Raw genomic sequence first — 21138 nt, forward strand, 5'->3', positions numbered from 1 at the left:
CCGTAGGGAAAATTTTATGAACGAAAGAAGGGGGATGGTAGGGTCACCCTACCCCAACTTTGGACCTCAAAAAAAAAAGTTCCGTAACTTTACCCACCTGGGTATTTGGGCCCAGGCAACCTTAGGCAAGTGCCTATCATTTGTACCTAGTGGGCAAAAAAGCTTTGCCGTAGGGAAAATTTTATGAACGAAAGAAGGGGGATGGTAGGGTCACCCTACCCCAACTTTGGACCTCAAAAAAAAAAGTTCCGTAACTTTACCCACCTGGGTATTTGGGCCCAGGCAACCTTAGGCAAGTGCCTATCATTTGTTCCTAGTGGGCAAAAAAGCTTTGCCGTAGGGAAAATTTTATGAACGAAAGAAGGGGGATGGTAGGGTCACCCTACCCCAACTTTGGACCTCAAAAAAAAAGTTCCGTAACTTTACCCACCTGGGTATTTGGGCCCAGGCAACCTTAGGCAAGTGCCTATCATTTGTACCTAGTGGGCAAAAAAGCTTTGCCGTAGGGAAAATTTTATGAACGAAAGAAGGGGGATGGTAGGGTCACCCTACCCCAACTTTGGACCTCAAAAAAAAAAGTTCCGTAACTTTACCCACCTGGGTATTTGGGCCCAGGCAACCTTAGGCAAGTGCCTATCATTTGTTCCTAGTGGGCAAAAAAGCTTTGCCGTAGGGAAAATTTTATGAACGAAAGAAGGGGGATGGTAGGGTCACCCTACCCCAACTTTGGACCTCAAAAAAAAAAGTTCCGTAACTTTACCCACCTGGGTATTTGGGCCCAGGCAACCTTAGGCAAGTGCCTATCATTTGTACCTAGTGGGCAAAAAAGCTTTGCCGTAGGGAAAATTTTATGAACGAAAGAAGGGGGATGGTAGGGTCACCCTACCCCAACTTTGGACCTCAAAAAAAAAAGTTCCGTAACTTTACCCACCTGGGTATTTGGGCCCAGGCAACCTTAGGCAAGTGCCTATCATTTGTACCTAGTGGGCAAAAAAGCTTTGCCGTAGGGAAAATTTTATGAACGAAAGAAGGGGGATGGTAGGGTCACCCTACCCCAACTTTGGACCTCAAAAAAAAAAGTTCCGTAACTTTACCCACCTGGGTATTTGGGCCCAGGCAACCTTAGGCAAGTGCCTATCATTTGTTCCTAGTGGGCAAAAAAGCTTTGCCGTAGGGAAAATTTTATGAACGAAAGAAGGGGGATGGTAGGGTCACCCTACCCCAACTTTGGACCTCAAAAAAAAAGTTCCGTAACTTTACCCACCTGGGTATTTGGGCCCAGGCAACCTTAGGCAAGTGCCTATCATTTGTACCTAGTGGGCAAAAAAGCTTTGCCGTAGGGAAAATTTTATGAACGAAAGAAGGGGGATGGTAGGGTCACCCTACCCCAACTTTGGACCTCAAAAAAAAAAGTTCCGTAACTTTACCCACCTGGGTATTTGGGCCCAGGCAACCTGAGGCAAGTGCCTATCATTTGTACCTAGTGGGCAAAAAAGCTTTGCCGTAGGGAAAATTTTATGAACGAAAGAAGGGGGATGGTAGGGTCACCCTACCCCAACTTTGGACCTCAAAAAAAAAAGTTCCGTAACTTGACCCACCTGGGTATTTGGGCCCAGGCAACCTTAGGCAAGTGCCTATCATTTGTACCTAGTGTACCTAGACCTAAAAAAAATGGGTGTTGGGGTCCAGGCAACCTTAGGCAATTGTCTATCATTCGTACCGACCTAGTGGAAAGAAAGGCAGGAGTTGGTTGGATCAAGATTTTACATAATCTTGGAGTCAATATATTTGTCGTTCAGATTAACAAAAATCTTTATCTTGACACCTTTCCTGTTCTTTTTGTATGTCACTCTTACACTTATCACTCTTCTTATCGAAATATAATAAATAAGTTACCAGTGTGATGACATGTTTTTGAATAATTATAAAATCGATCTTGACAAAAGAAGAAAACTGCGTGTAATATAGTTGTAAGCTTTTATTACTACAGAAAATCTAACAACAACAAAAATACTTGACGTTTTGAATTCTGTCTTGTTTTTTTTTCTTTTCTTTTCAAACATATATATAAGCTAGAAGGTTAAATTGTTTAGTTACACTAGTTAAGTGTGAACTATAATTGTTATTCATTGTTCAAACATAAAGACAACAAACCCATCTCTAATCAGAGAACACTTAAAAGAGAAAGGATAAGCTAAAAGGAATTGAAAAACAATGTTTTAAATACAAGAATAACTAATTAATTTTGTTTGTGTTAAAATGGTATTGCATTTCGTCTTCCTACTGGAAATAATTGTCATTATATTTAAAAGTACGTTTGGTGTTATTGCAAGTCTTCGGTTTTTAGGCATGATCATGTTGGCGCGTTTTCTTATTGTTCGCTGGCTTATTGTTCGCTAGCTTGATTCATCTTATTGTTCGCTGGCTTATTGTTCGCTAGCTTGAGTCTGGTGTTAGATTGATAAAAAATTATATCGAATAAATATAATCATGCATGATGTAAAAAAAAAAAGAACAAAAAGAGTGGAAAACTGATTATTTTAGTGAATATTCTAAATGCAAGGACAAAAGCAACAAAATTCGAAATCGGTCTGTAACTTGTCACGATAAAACCAATAAGTACATGTATATATACCAATTATAAAATCCAAATATAAAGTCAATATCTTCAAGTATAACGAAAAAAGCTGGAAATTCAAGTGAATTTTCTGTTTTGTATTCTCTCTCTTAGTTTAAAAAATTGAGACTTGAGTCTGAGTAGTACATTTAGTACTGCATATATTGTATGCTCCCATATTGTCCAAAATTAGATTTTATGACTTTCAAAAGACAACTTCTTTCCCAAACAGTGCAGTCTCATTGATAATTGTGCATGAATACAAACTGAAAAACTCTCATTTAAACAATTTTCTTGCCTAGAATTTATATATATGTGCACATTTGAGGGCCTATTTATGTATCATCACTGAAAAATGGGGTTGTAATTTAAAGCAGGGATTGACTCTTGGAAATGGGTTTGTAAATTTCAGTCAAATTCATGGTTTATGTTAAATTTCCTAATTTGATGAAAATGACGCATATTTTCCCAAAAAAAAAGGGCAGAGGTAGTTTTGAAAAAAGCCAGCAATATCACTCCAGGTGATCAACTCAAACATGTCTATTCAGCAGCAGTCTCTATCTACATATCTCTTAAGAGGCAGCCACCATTTGATTTTCTGGGGGGGGGGGGGGGGGGGGGCTTGGGTTTTTTTTCTGTGCAAACTTTAGTTTTCGCCTTCGGCGAAGAACAATCTATTTTTTTAGTGACAAACCGAAAACAATTTTTTTATTTCAATTTTAGCATTACATATAGTGTCAGCTGAGGGTGAAACAAGAAAATCAAATGGTTGCTGCCTTAATTTTATATGATAGTCTTTTTCTGTGAAAGCAGTACCTTTTTGGTCACTATTTATGTGTTGCATCTAAATAAAAATTGTAACACTTGTTAGTGACGGAACAGGTTAAACAAATACTTCTCAAGAAACAGAAAAAGAAGACAACTTGGAACAGCACCAGCCATGCCAGTATATGGACCATAATTTGCTATTGGGCTCCGTTTCCTATAACTATAGAAAAGTGATAAAATGTGAATTACTGTAAGAAAAGTTGCAAATACATCTAAAGATGCCATTATTTTTATCAACATACAAGTGTATGCTACTCTTCCCTAGAAAAAAAATTAAAATATACAAATTTCAAAGATTCTACAACCGTATTTTTGTGTCGTTTCTCGCGTTACTTATTGCTTCCGAAGAGCATAACGCTGACTGATTTATAGATAATCGTCACCGGCAAATTCGTAACTTTTGCTTTCAAATAACAAAGAATATCAACCAATAAGAATAGTGAGAAGAAAATGCCGAGAACTATAAGTATTTATGTAGCAGATGTAAGAACAGTGGCGTGATATTTGTGTCCGATTTCGTAACGCAATTTTTAGATGATGTAATCTGCTTTGTTGTAATAGAATTCTTAAAAACAATATGCAAATATGAACTCTCGCGAGATGTTCAAACAGGTAAATCCGAGGTGATTTACATTCTTGTTTTGATCTTCGTAATAATTAAGTAAGAAAATTACGTAGTCGTTATGCGTTACATTTCACACGAAACAGAAGTCCAGTTATTTATTAAAATTGTTTTTGTCCTTAAGTTCTAACCATTTCCGGTCATACGTGAAACATGTGACTAACATGTGATAACGCCATTACGGCTGGATGTACCAAATACTAGGTCTAAACATTGTTTTTGTTTCCAACGGGGTGTTAGCAAACATAATCTGTAGACTTGTTTCGTCTTGTTTAAAAGAGGAAAATACAATTGTCAAAGAGATTGCGCCAGTGGTCTGTTATTTTTCCTATGTGCATAATGTTACATACGATCCTGTGTGAAAATAAATGCCCAATGACTTGACAAAATCGATTTCATATTTGACAGACGTTAGAACACACTTCGTTTCCCGATAATGACGTGAAGAGTCCTTGGAAAAATCAATGGAAATTACGTCTCTTATCATTGTACCAATGCTCGTTGGATTGATTTAACTTCAGCAGTGAATGTTACTGGATATTTTAGGTGGATAAATATAATTTAATAAAAATTACATGTTAATATACCGTTACACTTGGAATGTACAAAGTTGGCATCTTGTCACAGTTTTTAATTAATATTTTTTATTCATGTTCTGCAAACACTTATCAGAAACGCAATAAACTTGTCAAAGGAGAAGTAAACTTTAACCATGCATGACTTGAAAGGAAGTACTTTATTGATTTTAGCCCACTAAAGTAGGTTAAAATGTGGAAACCATGTAGATGGTGTACAGGTCACAAGTATCACATTGTGCCTATTTTAAAGATTTTAATTCCAAGTTAAAAGTTTTTTTCTTTACTGGATTTAAAGAATGTTACATTGCCAATGATTTGGAATAAATTGTATATAACTGGAATATCAAAACAAAATATAAATACATTTTTTTGGCTTAAACATCAAGATACAACGATTATGGTATCCTGTATCAATGGAGAAAAAAATGGAAAATTCTGAATAAATTGTACTAATTGTTTTCAAAACAAGCACATATTTAGGAGTTTTATAATACTGTTACATTTAAGATGGATTTTAAGAAAAAGTATACTGTTCAGATTATTTTAAACAGATTTTGCAATAAAATAAAACTAAAAAAATGCTTTCGGTTTCTTATGGTTTCCTGTCAGGTTTAAAAAAAACTTTAATATAACATTGAAAATAGATTTTAAATATTAACATGAAGCAAGTAACACTAGTAATGGTGATTATTTATGCCTTTTGAATTATATTGTGCAAAATAAAGAAAATAAAGATTGGTTTCCTGTTTGGTTTCATGTCACGTAAACAGTGAATCAAAATGTATTAATTTTTTCTCGAAAAACTCAATTGTTCCATTCATACTATTCTAACACCAACACAACCCACAAAATAAAAGTTAAAATTTTAGAACTTATAAAAAAGGATACAAAAAGAAACCAAAGGCCGAATACCAAATTATGGTCCATATGTATGAATAAAAACTCAGATCAGAATAGCATGGACAATATGTTAGATATGTGTCCTTGTGAAAGGTAAGGAAAGTTATCAATAATTCTGCAGAGAATGCAATTTTTATATCAAGTGTTTTGTACATTTTCAGTGAAACATTCAAAAAGGTTTTAAACTAAATTTTGATAACTGAAAGTTTCAAAAAATGGCAAGTGATTTATTTACAAATAACTAATTAAATTGGAAAACAATCTTTTGACGAACACTGGCACATGTCAATTGTGAATATACTTACCAAATATATTTTTTTTTATCATGATACTATCAAGGAGTGCACATCATATGAAAAAATGCACAAATTACAGATAAAATAGTTAAACCACCCTTTTTTGCGTGCATCTCCTGCAAAATCAGTATTAGTTGAATCTATATACTAGATGAGTAATAATCAATGAAAATATGATAATTTTTTTAAGAAAAAAAAAGAATTGGTAAAAACCACCCCAAAAATGTTGTACCATAACCCCAAAATCAATTCGAACCTTCTTTTTGAGTATTGAACCTTCTAGCACAATTTCATAGAGATCCATTCACTTATACTAAAGCTATTGTCTGGAAACCAAATGTGTCTTCTTGAAAACAGAGACATATGTATAATTGTATTATATGTCCGTTGAAAACAACTATGACATGATTAAGCATTACTCGAAAGCATTATTGTATTTCCCATTTCTATTCTCAATTTTATTTTGCTGTCATAAAATAAAAAAATGAAAAGTAATCTAGCAAAAAATATATGCAAGAAATGACATAAAACTGACTCTGAATTAGTACATGCAATTGTTGTAGAACCCATAAACTGATAAACTGAAAATTATCAGGAATAAGAATGTTTTTTTTATTCGAGTTGGATTTTTTTCATCAAAGCCCTTCTGACAGCGCTATCAATATAAATCATTTAGTAAAAATCTAACACTATTATTAAGGTTCATCATAACAAATTGGCAAATACGACCGTATTTTCACCTAAAAAACTACTGTGTACAGACTTACCTGTGCAGTTTGGGATGTTTTAAATGTTTTACATATATAAAAGATAAATTTATTTTGCATGTCTGACATTGAAAGATAAAATCGTTTTTGGTGAAGATCTGGAAAAATATTTTTTTTGTCCTCTGCCTGAACAGATATTTTTTTCATCAATTTGGAAATTGAATATTATTTTTAATAAAAAAAAAGTACCATACCCCCTCCTGCCTTTTAAGGTTCAATGAAACATTGAAACATTTATCATTCCCTAAACATTTTCCATCTGCACTTTTTATTTTATTTTAGACCAAAACTATATGTTAATGTAGCCTAGGACTTTCGTCCTGAACATGCATGAAATATTTGCAACTGGACGTTAAGCAGTCAACAACCAATCGGTAGCGCCTTCCTCGTATTAATATGGTATACGTCAGTATTAAGATGATAAACTGACAATAGTTTAATTAATTATAATTATATTAGAGAGACAATGGTGAAAGACTTTAGATATGGGTGTATCGACAGATAACACATTATTAATGCTCAATCTAAATATAGAACGCATGCATACACATACACATATAAATAGTGATGTAAGCTATTTCTGGCCGTCGGAAAGCTTCGGCCTATCAATATAATAGGATGTAAGTTAACACAAATACCGCCCTATTACGCATTCCTGAATAGATATATTTCATTTATTTGCAGCTATATACGTTCGGAAATACGTATGAAATGGATGAAGAAAGCTACAACAAAAAAATGTTGATTACTAGCAACACAATAATTCAGAAAATATGTCACGACCCAATATTGAACCCCTGACACCAACATTGCGGTTTAGTGTGCTCCATATTGATATATTTAATAGATGATCGCAGGTTCAAGACGTACGAGTGTAAGACCACCAATCCTTTTATACCAATTTTGTAATTTTCACTGATTTCTTCATATTTTACCTTTAGTTTTTCTTCATATACAAAGGTATATCCTGATTCATTAATCTATCTCCTTTCTACAAAGTAATTTTCGAATCAATGATGAAAATGTTTTAACAATCTGTTACATTAGCGGAGAACTGATGTGCGTATTCGAATGTCAAGTTCATCTAAAAATAACTCCTGGTTTTCTGGAAATCTGAAATTTCTGGAAATTTGAAAAAAATACTATGATGCGCATCAATCTTCAATTTTAAACGTAAACTCATGGACAAGTAAATTTTAGCTTAAATGGTCTAAATGTTATTTCCTCTCACCAAAAGTTGTTTTTATCAGTTGAAATTAAAATTATGACCAAACAAAATTTTTGTCAGATAATTAAGGGCTTTATCGGGGGCTATATATATATATAGACTAATACATGATATTGGTCGAGTGGTATTACCGCATGCGATACGGATTTTTCCACGTATTATTCTGTTCATCACATATTTTAATAGAATCAAATTTTGGGATATCCATTTTTAGTTTTAAATCGACGGTCCACTGACGATACTGTCCAATATTAACATATATCAAATAATTACAAGATACGTATAAATGTTTAAGTTTTATTGTTAAGTTAAACATATTTATTTACAGGGGATTGGGAAACAAGTTTTTGCAACTTATGCCCTTTCCACTTTGCGGATGCGAGTACTGCCCTCTAGCGGCATCAGCATACTCTTTTTCGAAATCTACAAGGGTGTCTTTAACGTGAAAGAGATATAATATATCTCTCTTAACACGGGCCAGCCATTTATCGTCCCCTTACGGCGGACTATCATCGTTTCCTCAAGACCAAACTCGCAAATGGTGTCAAGGTAAAGGCGAAAATTGAGTTTATTGTTTATTTGGCGATGATATCATTCATGATCATTTCAATATGCAGAAGAGGTGAACGAACAGCAAGACAAATATTTCTACATGTATTCTAACCAAAATTTAAACCGTTAAATTTGCATTTGTATTTAATCCATAAGGAAATGAAAACAAACTTCACAAAAAATTTTGACCACATAAACAATAAAACTTCATATATTTCTACATCTAATATTGTGTCTTTTTTATATATATAAAAATCGATCTTAAATGTACTGGGTATTAAATAGTTTTTGGAAAAAAAGTCGATTAAGATAGGACATTTTGTTTTTTGGGACTCATTTTTTTCCTATGCCAGGATCTACAGCAACTGAACGTCATAGTTCAAACGCTGACGTCATTCGAATTGTGACGTCATGGCAGGTATGCGATACATGGTAGGTGATGCAGATTGAAAAAAAACACCTTTATTAGATATATAGAATTGTTGTATTTTGTACTGAACATATGTCTCTTGATAAATACTTTTACATACATTATAACTGGAATGGTAATTTTAAGCCATTTTTCGTAGCCAATGAGAGTTTTTTTTTTTCTAAAATACACACTTTTTTCTTTAGGATTGGATTGGAGTTCCGCGCAAAAAGTTTATTGGTAAACTGTGCAATAATTTCTGCTTCATGAACAATTTGTTTTACATTTGCATCTTTGAATTTGTTTTATTTTCAGAACTTTATATTGAGTATAGTTTTAATTGTAACGTAATTTTAATCCGAAAGCACTACCGTGCTCCACGCTTCGCAAAGTATTGCGTTGTAAGACGTACTATTTAAATATGAGCCAGGCATAACCTGTGAATGGGGACGAAGTCTGTATGGATTTTTTTTTTAATTCAATCATGTTTATAAAAGAAATCGAAATACCGTACGTAACGTTCCCGATTTTGATTCTGTTGTTAGGGAATTAGCTGTGACGTTCTTTAACAGTCGGAAAGCTGACCCCGGTTTGACTCCATTTCTTAAAGCAACAATGGACGTGATGTGATTACCAGATATGGGCATTTTTTTACCCCAAAAAGGGAAGCCCGTTTTTTTGAATTTGTAGCTGTTACAACGAATTAAAACTAATTTGCTTTTAAGTGAACATTCTTGAGTATATAAGGAATATTTTCATTAACTCAATTATGGATTTAACTCATTTTTTTCTTTCATAATATGTCTTCAAAGTGTAGGTGTTGACCAAAAAATGTGGTCAAAAAAAATTTAAATCGTAATTTTCTTTCTTAACTTCTCGGGAAGCTATGCTGAATTTAAATTATGTTATGTAACATAACTTTGACTATGATATATGTCAAATTTGTGCCAGTTGATATGCACAGATACGCAAATGTGCCAGTTAGAAGTGTCGATATTTCTGACGAAGCGGGGCCGACGGTAATTCACGAGTTACGTCCCTTTGTTTGACACTATCATGATAAACTATAATGTTATATGATATCAAACACCATATGCTGTTATTTACAAGTGGATATTATTAAAAATAATCTCTTATATACATTTTTATACAATAAACATGTGCCAAAAAATAGAGAAACACATTTTATCACTTTTCAGAACTCAGTCCCAGTGAAATAGGCCCTAGATGTGTCCCTATGTGCCATACTAGGGTTAATAATTTAATATTAATTTAATATTCCAAGAGTTAATTTAATATTCATGTTTTGGTAGGTATTTTTACTGCTGCAACCAAATTATTTTAACACAGAAATAAATGTCTACTCAATTTATACAAGGGGTATTCTAAATATTCATGTATAATGAATCAAGACAGTATGAAAATGATAAAAAAAAACAGGAGTTCCTTTTCATTTCTGACACTTGCAAGTAGGTCCTACCTTTTTCATTTAAACTTAAAAGAGATCATAATGAAAGTATTCTGAATGTAAAATCTTCATTGTTTTAAATAAAAGGAAAATTATTTGCAATCTTTGTATGAACAAACTAAATATATCAATAAATGTTTTCTCATTGATTTCATGCAAGTTATAGTTTTTGAATTAATGAATCATATTATAAAATGACACACTAAACCAATAAATAAATCATGAACTTGAAAATGAATAAGATTAAAATAGACTCAGTTATATATTTCTTTTTCTATTTGAAAAAAATAATAATTAATAACATTAAAAAAACTATGCATTTTTATATTTATATGAAAGTATTTCAGAGCAGTTATTGGGGGCTAAGTGGACAATTATGTTTTAGATCACAAGTCAAAATTAAGTCACACTTCATGTCAGTATGATAAAGCTTTGAATACGATTGATTAAAATGATACTCTGAAAGAGATTGTTTGGGCAGCAACCATTTGTTTTCAGGGAGGGGGAACTATGAATTCCCCCCCCTGACAAGTTGAAAACAATTCTTCTCTTTTCAATTTTAGCATTTCATTAAATATAAAAAATATGTCAAATAAATCAGATTTTCAGAAAAGGAGAAAAAAGAAAAAAAATGTGGTATGATGATGAATGTGAAGTTAAGTACAGACATGTGAAACAATTGGCAAGGAATTTAAGTAATAATCCTTGGGACAAAAATTTGAGACAAAAAGTTGCCTTAAATAAAAACGAATTTAACAAATTAACCAGAAAAAACCCATTGACTTTTTAAAAATAAATTATTAAAAAATATTTTAGAATCTGAGGACAAGAATCCTTCACAATTTTGGAAGTCAGTAAATCAATTAAAAGAAAAATCGAGTAATGACCCCAGTTGTAATATATCCCCAAAGGAATGGTTGAATTATTTTAATAAATTAATGAATATAGATCATATAAATAGTTATGAAAATGAAGATACTCACACATCTTCTTATAAAAATCAAAACATTGAAATTTTAAATTCTGAGGTTACAAATGAGGAGGTACAGAAGGCAGCAAAGAAGCTGAAGTTTGGAAAGGCAAGTGGGCCTGATTGTATATTGAATGAAATGTTAAAAATTACATGTACTATTAATCCTAAGGTGTTTGTCTGTTTTTTTCAATGCTATATTAAAATGTGAAACCTACCCTGATTTATGGAGAGAAAATTTTATAAAACCAATCTACAAAGGAGGTTGTTTCAATGACCCCTCTAATTATAGAGGAGTTGCATTATCTAGTTGTTTTGGAATTTTTTTTACTAAAATATTGTCAAACAGGTTGGATGATTTTCTTGAGGAAAATAATATTGTTTGTAGTGAACAAATTGGATTTAAAAAACACTGTAGAACTAGTGATCATATTTTAAGCTTAAAATGTCTTATTGATAAGGCCTTCAAGCTATCTAAATCATTGTATGTCTGTTTTATTGATTTCAAGAAGGCTTTTGATACAGTTAATTGTTATCAAAGGTACCAGGATTATAATTTAGTACGCAAGACGCGCGTTTCGTCTACATAAGACTCATCAGTGACGCTCATATCAAAATAGTAATAAACCAAACAAATACAAAGTTGAAGAGCATTGAGGATTCAAAATTCCAAAAAGTTGTGCCAAATACGGCTAAGGTATTAAAGAGAAGCATTATTGTATAAATTGTCCAATTTTCAATATCCCATGGGACAGGGCAAAATCCCATGGAATTTTTTTTTGTCCCATGGGATATTTGTTATCCCTTGGGACAAAAAAAATCCCATGGGATTTTTAATATCCCATGGGACAAATTAAAATCCTATGGGATTCTAATTGTAAATATATAGATAAATTAAGTCAGACTGGTATAGACTGGTATAGAATTAAAATTAAATAGACAGAGCTGATATTTCAAACTTTGTGAGAATTAGAATAAGTAATAGTATCCTGATGATTGAAAAGGGCAGACACAGAAAGATTGATTTAGAAAACAGAATATGCCCTCTATGTAAATTTGAAGTTGAGGATGAATTACACTTCACCATAAAATGTACCAAACTTAATGAGTTGAGAATTAATTTTTTTCAGAATATTTCAGATATTTTACCATCTTTCAATAATCTTTCAGACATAGAAAAATTTCACCTCATATTTCAAGGTAATGATTATGATGTCAGTAAATGTTGCATAAAGGGTATTAGTGAGATGTACAAGTTCAGACGTTCACTAACTTAATTTTTCGTTATTTAGTATATAAATTGTATAACTATGATGTAAAACTGTACCTCCTCAGTCAAATAGATAGATAAGAAAGAAAATATATATTACCATTTTATGTACATGTAATTGATTGTAATGATTACTGTTTGTTTGTTCTTTGTGTATGTGTTGACGACAATCCAGATTTTGGATTTTTATATCAATAAAATCTTATCTTATCTTATCTTATCTTAAATGGCAGCTGAGGGTAAAAGAAACATTTTTTTTCTCAGGGTAAAAAACAAATTATTTTTTATCCAAAAATTGGTTATAAACTTTTTTCTTCAAAACAATCAATACTCAATAGCCACCACCCCCTACCCCCACCAGAAAATCAAATGGTTTGTTGGCTGCCTAAGTTCAAATTTAGGACAATACTTTTTCATTTACCTTTGCAGGATTGAATTTCCTCAAAATCACAAAATGTGTTTTATGTCGGTCATCTAAAGCAGTTAGTGTTTTGCAAAGACAGTATACGATTTCCTTACCTTGTTTTAGTTAAGTCATACATTTCACTGACTTAGTCTAAAGAGAATATATTAATCCAGTCAAATATTCACAGCTGATCCCGCCATTACTTTTTCAAACAAACATACTAAACATGTGTACATTGACTGTGTTTAGATGCAAGGTGACATCAATGTGTAAGACCGAAAAACTACAATGTCAAAAAATGTCTTTATTTTGGAATTTAGTTAAAACGGGGTTTCCCAAGGGGTGATAGAACGTTATACTTGATGCTTTTTTTTTTATTTTGAAATACGTGTTATTAATTTTTTGTATAGAGATATAGTCTTTGTTATTAAATCTATGAAAAAAAAGAAGAAAATAATTTAAAACGACGATCAACGGCCTTACGGGATCGTTAAAAAACGGCCAATTTGACATGTTTGAGATTTTTTTTCCTGTTGATAATATAATACATGCTTAACAAATCGAAATAAATATATTCAAGACCCTAATGGCTAGTAGGAAACTGAAAAAGGGATAAACTTCCAAATTGGCGCCAAAAAAAAAATCCGCGAAATTAACGCAATTTCAGAATGGCGGGTTTTAATATCAGTTCCATTGTTGTCTTAAGAAAGTTGCAACAACGGTCGTTTCTATGGGCTTGCTTTCCGACTGTTAAGTTCAAACTCCGGACAGTGATCGTTTCCGTTCCGGAACTATTTTCCTTTACTCCATCAATCACTGCCACCGGCTTTCGAAATTCGTTCCAAATTTTGGAACGTTTATCTACGCATTAAATTTCCTCAGAACCATTAGTTACCGGTTTGAAAAACCTCAATTTTATAATTTCTTCCCAAAATTTAAATAACTTTTGCTAGATTTAAAAAATGAGCAATAAATTAACGTCCCACACCGGACCTTTATTATGTGTGCATTCTTATCTAAGTTATCTTCCCCAGCCCTTTGGAAAGTAAACATGGAGGGAAACGTGAATGAGATAAATGTATACATGCTAGGCGCATACTCCCTCCTAAGTCCAAAGAGAAAACAAGCCCAAATGCTGCAACATAAACTTGGACAGATACAAATGATGATTTGAATATGCGGTTGTCAACGGAGAAAGTACATTGAATTTGGTCTACCAAAAAATTTATGCAAGCCTTTCCATATGATGTTTCCTTTTCACAGGGACATCTTTTATCCATTATAGTCGGATCCAGGGTGGCCCAGTCCTTCTTTTTTCCCTGGAAAATGTTTGTTTATTAAATATATGGAATCACTGAAGCATAACTGGATCCAACAACTCCCCCTCCCCCTTTTTAGGTCAGTCAGTGCCCCTTCCCATAATATAAGACTTAAGGTTCATATCATTTCCTTTCAAGGTTTGACATTGTTAGTTAGATAACATAAAAATGTGTCATTTTCATTCTTTTCACACTACATCTATGTCAAGACATTCACAGTATGAACATGATGAAGTAAAGAGGTTTTCAGTTCTAGACTACAACCCTACATATATAAACTTTAAAGTTTGCATCATGGACATATAGTGAAACACATGTGTGACTAATTAACAAATGACCATGTTAACTTTCCCTTCAATATGTTCACTAACTTGATTTATAGCACATAGTATATTGGCCATTTGATTTTTACACAATCATTGGGACAGAAACTCTTAACACATTATGTGCTGTAATACATATATGATCATAATGATTAAAATATGGAGTTCAGGAATAATTGCTAATGTGGCTATCCACCAAAGTTAAAATGATATTGATTTAAGAAACTATAGGTTATTATGGTATAACCTGCATGTGCTACAGTCTTATTTAGTAATCTCCATCATTTTGTCATGTCAAACCTTACAAAATGTGACATATTTTCACACGTGTTCCAGATTTTCTTACCTACAATAGCAATTATATTGTTTATTCAGTTTTATTTTATTTGTGAACAACCACACATCCAAGAGTTATTGCAGGCTTGAACTTTTTTCTGACATCAACTCAAGTTTGAATATGGTCAGTCTTTCATTTCATCAATCATGACAGAGCTTGTGGTGTAATAAAAGTTAAAAACAAGAAAATCCATGAAATCAGCATTTATTTACGTTGCATCTATAATAATGTTTTCAAAAGTGAATTGTTAAAATAAGTTTGTTCCTTCCAAAATATAATGCTCTGTTGGCATGGTTGGTTGCTGCTATATATATATATATATACTACCCAGAGATCGAATCCTGAACAATAATGGACACAACATTCAAGCTTGATACAGCTCTCAATTTGGATTGTGATTATCATGATTATAAATATATATTTTACATAGCTTGATTTCTGGCACAGATTAAATGTGGACTAAGAACTTTAAATTTTAAAACTGGATATTTCCTTTATAATATGTATGTTATTTGGATGGAGAGTTGTCTCATTGGCACTCACACCACATCTTCCTTTATCTATGTAATATGGTATAATATCCAAAACATAAATACATGTTGAGATTCAGCTTATCAAAGAATCAGAAGTATTGAACTTTTAATGAAAGCTAACTAAGTTTAGTTTTGGACCCTTATGACTTCAATGTGGACTAATTTAATAATGGGGCTCAAAATCTAGATTCATGGTTAGATTCTGCATAACAAAAAAAACCTTAATATTTATTATTTTTTATAAAAATCAAACAAAAACTTTAATTTTGGACCGGTTGGACCATCTTACACAGATCTGTTCTCTTTTACACTGAGCCACAAATTTCAAGCAGTTGATTAAAAAAATTAATCAATGGAGTTTAAAGTTATGTTACGTTCAAGAGAGAAAACAAACCTGCCCCTTTTAATAGATGAATGGTACATGTAGATGTAATGGTCCTAATAATTATGAATCCTATTCTTGTTCAAGCATTTTACATAGACACCTATGAATTAATTCTTTGAAATACTGAACCTTGCTGCATTAATTTTTATTGTATTTTTATTACTGCTCATCAAAACATTATCTTGACCCCTTCTCTCTTACATTAATATTGTACATATACTCTTTACTTTTACTGCACATTAACCAATTTCAATTATTTAATATACATGATTGGGGACTGGGTTTTAAGCTAACAGATACCTTGGTAGCTGTTACACCCAAGTTATGTCCTGATACTCTTGGCATTAACAATAATTGATATTGTATTGTGTGCATTAAATTTAAACCAATAATGAATATATGTACTGTATATCAATTGCTTATATTTCAAAAACTTTGAGAAGGAATCTGGTCCAATTGCCTGTCTGTCACTGCTAAATTATTGTCTTAAAAGCAATTAAAATCTCATAATTTTTATTCAGTAAGGAAACACAAGAGTGCACACGCTGAAATGTCTCGCTTTCTTTACTAATCATTGATATTATGTTGATAGTCCTAAATATAAAGCTGTATTTAAACTGTCACATAAACTTATCATTAACCAAGAAAACCTAACATTGACCAATGAACCATGAAAATGAGGTCAAGGTCAGATGAACCATGCCAGGTAGACATGTACAGCTAACAATTCTTCCATACAACAAATATAGTTGACCTATTGCCTATAGTTTCAAAAAAAAAGACCAAAGCACAAACTTAAACACTGAGCAATGAACTGTGAAAATTAGGTCAAGGTCAAATAAAACCTGTCATGCCTGTGCAACTTATATTAAGATCATAAAATATTTCCATACACCAAAATAGTTGACCTATTGCATTATAGTATTAGAAAAAAAAGACCAAAACTCAAAAACTTAACTTTGACCACTGAACCATGAAAATGAGGTCAAGGTCAGATGACGCCTGCCAGCTAGACATGTACACCTTACTATCATACCATACACCGAATAAACTCGACCTAGTGCTTATAGTACCGGAGATATGGACTTGACCACCAAAACCTAACTTTGTTCACTGATCCATGAAATGAGGTCAAGGTCAAGTGAAAACTGTCTGACAGGCATGGTAACCTTGCAAGCTATGCACATACCAAATATAGTTATGATAACTAAAAGGATAACTTATAACAAGAGAGAATTTACATTACAAAAAATCTTTATTTTTTTTCAAGTAGTCACTGAACCATGAAAATGAGGTCAAGGACATTAGACATGTGACTGATGGAAACTTTGTAACATGAAGCATCTATATACAAAGTATGAAACATTCAGGTCTTCCATCTTTGTAGTAAAAGCAGTTGTAATACTGCATTGTTTTATGCATAAAATCTACTATTTAATCAAATGTGTTTATAATGTATCCATTTTGAGATCTGGTAAACCCGGTTAGCACAATAATAATTCATTTGTTGGATAATTTTATTCCTGTATTCTTTTTGTTGATAGCAGATCTTTATTTGTTGGGCTATAAATTTGAATATATTCACACCTTTTGATGAATGATGGCCAATTGAAAGTTTTAAACTATTCTGTTAATTGTATTCAACTTTAAGTATTGTGTTTTGTGTTGTTGGGATGCTGTCCAATGAACCTATACCCCACATCTCCTTGTATCACATGTTCATATATTTGGAAAAAATTTAAATCATATTTAACTGTATTATTTGGCTAAAAGTGAGTCTGAGATAAAACTATTCTTTATTTCAATTTTAATTAATAACAACAATACATGTATGTTCATGATTAATTTATGAAGACATGCAATTTTTTGAAAACAAAAATTTAATAAAACTAAAATAGATATTTAAAAATGCACACAAATTTCCATGTGCAGCTAGTATGCACTTCAATTAACTCATTGAAACATAAATTATCCTTGTTTGAGAGTGCATTAGTCTTGTTATTTGTAAGCGTGAGTCTATTCCATTTATGTATACATGTAGAATCTCTACAGGCTTTCAATGCGTCTCATATAACTTGGTAAACTTCCAATGATTAGGTTGACATAATTGTGATCTGAAAATATATAAACATTTTTTTTTACTTTGTAACTTCTGGTTTGATGTACAGTAGGTAAGGGATGTATATGGTATGCCATTGTTTGTCCATCCAACCTTTCAAATGACAACACTTTGTTCACTATCTCAAAGTAGAAGGGGCTAAATAAAAAAGGTTTTTATTTGGCCCAGATATTACTAAAAAAATAACAGTTATCCTTAATATTTCAAAATTTGTCCAAACTAGACTAAGGTACACCATTTTCAGAAAATAATGTTTTTTTTTTAAAACAATTTAAGAGTTACTATGGCAATAAACTTAGACAAAATTTTTCAAATTCTTGATTTTCCTTGTTTTTTTTGTCAAATAAAAATATATTTTAGACTTTATATGTGTGCATCCAAGAAAGTTATACATTTCCAAACATAATGTGTCTTTTTGAAATAGTTGAGAAACATTTTCTATTCTTGGACCAAAAATAGTCCTTAAACTATAGTCTTCTTTGCTTTGAACAATTTCTCATGAAATTTTAACACAAAATTTAGATTCAGTTCCCTTTTAATTTTAATTTTTTGGAGTCTATTGTTCAAAAGTTGCAGGACCTATCAGATTTAGGGTTATTTTTCACGCCTCATATTAAGCTTGAGTTTGCTAAAAGTCAATAATCTCATATCTGTACTGATTGTCTTTCAGTTGTGTGTATACTTGTACCTAGCATGTCCCCTCTTTTTTTAGGTTAAATCTATTTCTATTTGTATCCATCTGATGAGTTAATACTTTTTCAATTATTTTATAATTTGTTCTTATTTTGTACTGTTACACCACTGTTTCAGGTAAGGGGAGCTTTCATGTTTAACCCTGCCACATGTTTATGTCTGTCCCAATTCAGTGGTTGTTGTATCACATATTGGTTTTTTTTCTTTCATTATTTTGTACATAAACTAGGCCAAATTTCTTGTTTCAATTGTTTGACATTTGTCATTACAGGGTCTTTTATAGCTCTCTGTGTGGTATGGGATTTACTCATTGTTTAAGACTGTATGGTGTCCTACTTTAGGCTACAGTTGTTAATTGCTGTCATTTTGTCTATCATTGGATGAGTTTTCTCATTGGCAATCATACAACATCCTCTATTTTATACAGTGTAGTTGTATCTAACAATTTGACCATTAAATTAATATCACCATGATATATATAGGAAATATAGTAATATTTAGAAAAAAAAATTGTATTTGTTTTAATATATAATTTGATCTTGTATTTTATGCTCAAATATATCTAGCATTTGTCTAGTAAAAACTAAATTTTGTGAACAACCAATTTATAACTTTCATAGAAGATATACTTACGGTGTATCAATTGATTCATATTGAAGCTACATGTACACTGTACATGTATATGTAAACTTTCTCACAGTTTCATTCTGTCTGGTTCCAGGTCTTAACAATTACTGTTAAAGTCTCCAAGGAAACTAATTCAATAACTGTGTTCAAAGTCCTTCTGGTTGACATAGCTGAAATTAATAAAGAGATAATAAAATAAGTTTAACTAAAAATAAATTGTTGCATTATTTATTAAACATATATGAATAGATAGTTCGAAAAATATGGGGGAGGGAAGTATAATTGACAATTAAAAACTGAATCCAACCTTTTTTTATAATTCATTCACTCTGTATTATCTTACTATACGAATTAAAGAAAGTTATTGAGTGTTTAACTGCCACATACATTTGTAACTGTAAAAAAGATGTGTCTACATTAATTGATTTGATAAAATATGGCTTCTTGTCAAACTCAGTTTTCATTTTAAGAATTAATTTTAAACATTGAAGTATTAAATGTGAAGTCACCTTATTTACAAACATTTTTGAAGATCAATCTAAGTACATTTAATATATTTATTCCATATGACAGCGAGTCAGGATAATTTAAAACTATTTTTTTTTTATAATTTGATAAAGTAATTAAATAATCCATGCAAATAAAAATATCTAAAAATAAAATAATACCTAATATACACTTTTTGTTTTATTCATAATGATTATGATTCAGTCTAAATATTGTGCTGTTTTGTCACCATCTGTAAGATAAAAAAAAAACAAACATTAGAACTGATCACTGGCTGTCCTAGAATTATAGTCAACACTCAACAGTGCATTTTTTGCAGGTATAAAAGATTTATTAGGAGTACATGTATATATATAAGGCCAAATTAAATAATATCTATGAAAAAAATATGAAAGTAGGTAGGGAATTTATTTTATTCAACATTGGGAAAAGACGACAAAAAAACTCTAAAGCATACAGCTATTTGTAACCTTAAATTATAGGGTAAATGGGTAAATGGGAAACACACATATTTTCTTATTTGCCCTAAATGATTTTTCTTGGGGGGGGGGGGGGGGGGGGGGGGGGTATTATTACATTGTATAAATTGACCAGATACTAATTCAATAAAATATTCTTGAAATAAATAGTAATACCAGGGATTGAAGTAAAAATTTTAGCATTGTAGCCCACAGCTTAAATATACATATATATATGAATACTGAAATGAAAATGTTATTTTTCAAGTAAATACATCCTATAATAATTTTATGATTGTTTTATTTCTTTATTCCCTGAAATTATATATCATGTATATATCTGAATCGAATTTTGAGAAAATTTATCCATAATTTAATCCATATGGAGCAGCTTCTCGGGTAAATTTAACCACTCTCACAACATTTTATGCAAAGTCGATAGTTTTCAACTATAATTGACCACAATCGATTTCTTCGACCTAACGATACAGAATTTTGCAAAGTTTCTATTTAGTTAAATTATTTGGATTGAGTGTATTTTACTTACAGTTATCGTTTTTATTCATGTATAATGGTAAAGTTGATATCAGATATCCTCATTCATCAATGGTCGGCCATATTTGCTTCAGTAGCAACAAAAGGTCATCTCGGGTCAAACCACTTGAAGAGCGCGTAACGAAAAAAAGCCGAAGGCAGTGATTAGTGTAGAGTAGTATTCGGGCCCGTATGCGGATCGGAACTGGAACTGCCGGGGAGTTTGTGTTAAGTTATGACGTCATATTCGATGTAAACAAAAGAAACGCTTTTATCAGGAAACGTTTTTTTTTCATATCAAACAATTATTTTGAAAAATTGAATTTGTATTGAGATCCAATCTTATATTTTACTAGACTGATAAATATAATGTTTTTTTCAAAGTCTCATGC

The 21138-nt window shown here is 31.7% G+C and overlaps 1 protein-coding gene and 1 long non-coding RNA gene across 2 annotated transcripts in view; both read right to left on the reverse strand.

Annotated features, from left to right (window-relative positions):
- The window catches only part of LOC134688437 (2'-5'-oligoadenylate synthase 1A-like), a 49059-nt gene extending 41267 nt beyond the window's left edge, over positions 1-7792 (reverse strand). The window contains exon 1 of the mRNA XM_063549151.1: positions 7544-7792. The gene's annotated coding sequence lies outside the window, so the exon portion shown is untranslated. The remainder of the gene's footprint in view (positions 1-7543) is intronic.
- Positions 7793-17702: 9910 nt separating this feature from the next.
- On the reverse strand, positions 17703-20962 carry LOC134686568 (uncharacterized). The gene is made up of 4 exons (XR_010101624.1): positions 20760-20962; positions 19916-19986; positions 19254-19417; positions 17703-17922 (listed from the first exon to the last, which is right to left on the reverse strand). It is a non-coding gene; the product is annotated as an uncharacterized LOC134686568 (long non-coding RNA).
- Positions 20963-21138: the final 176 nt, after the last annotated feature.

The sequence above is a fragment of the Mytilus trossulus genome, chromosome 10, assembly GCF_036588685.1.
Source record: "Mytilus trossulus isolate FHL-02 chromosome 10, PNRI_Mtr1.1.1.hap1, whole genome shotgun sequence".
In the NCBI taxonomy this organism is placed as follows: domain Eukaryota; kingdom Metazoa; phylum Mollusca; class Bivalvia; order Mytilida; family Mytilidae; genus Mytilus; species Mytilus trossulus.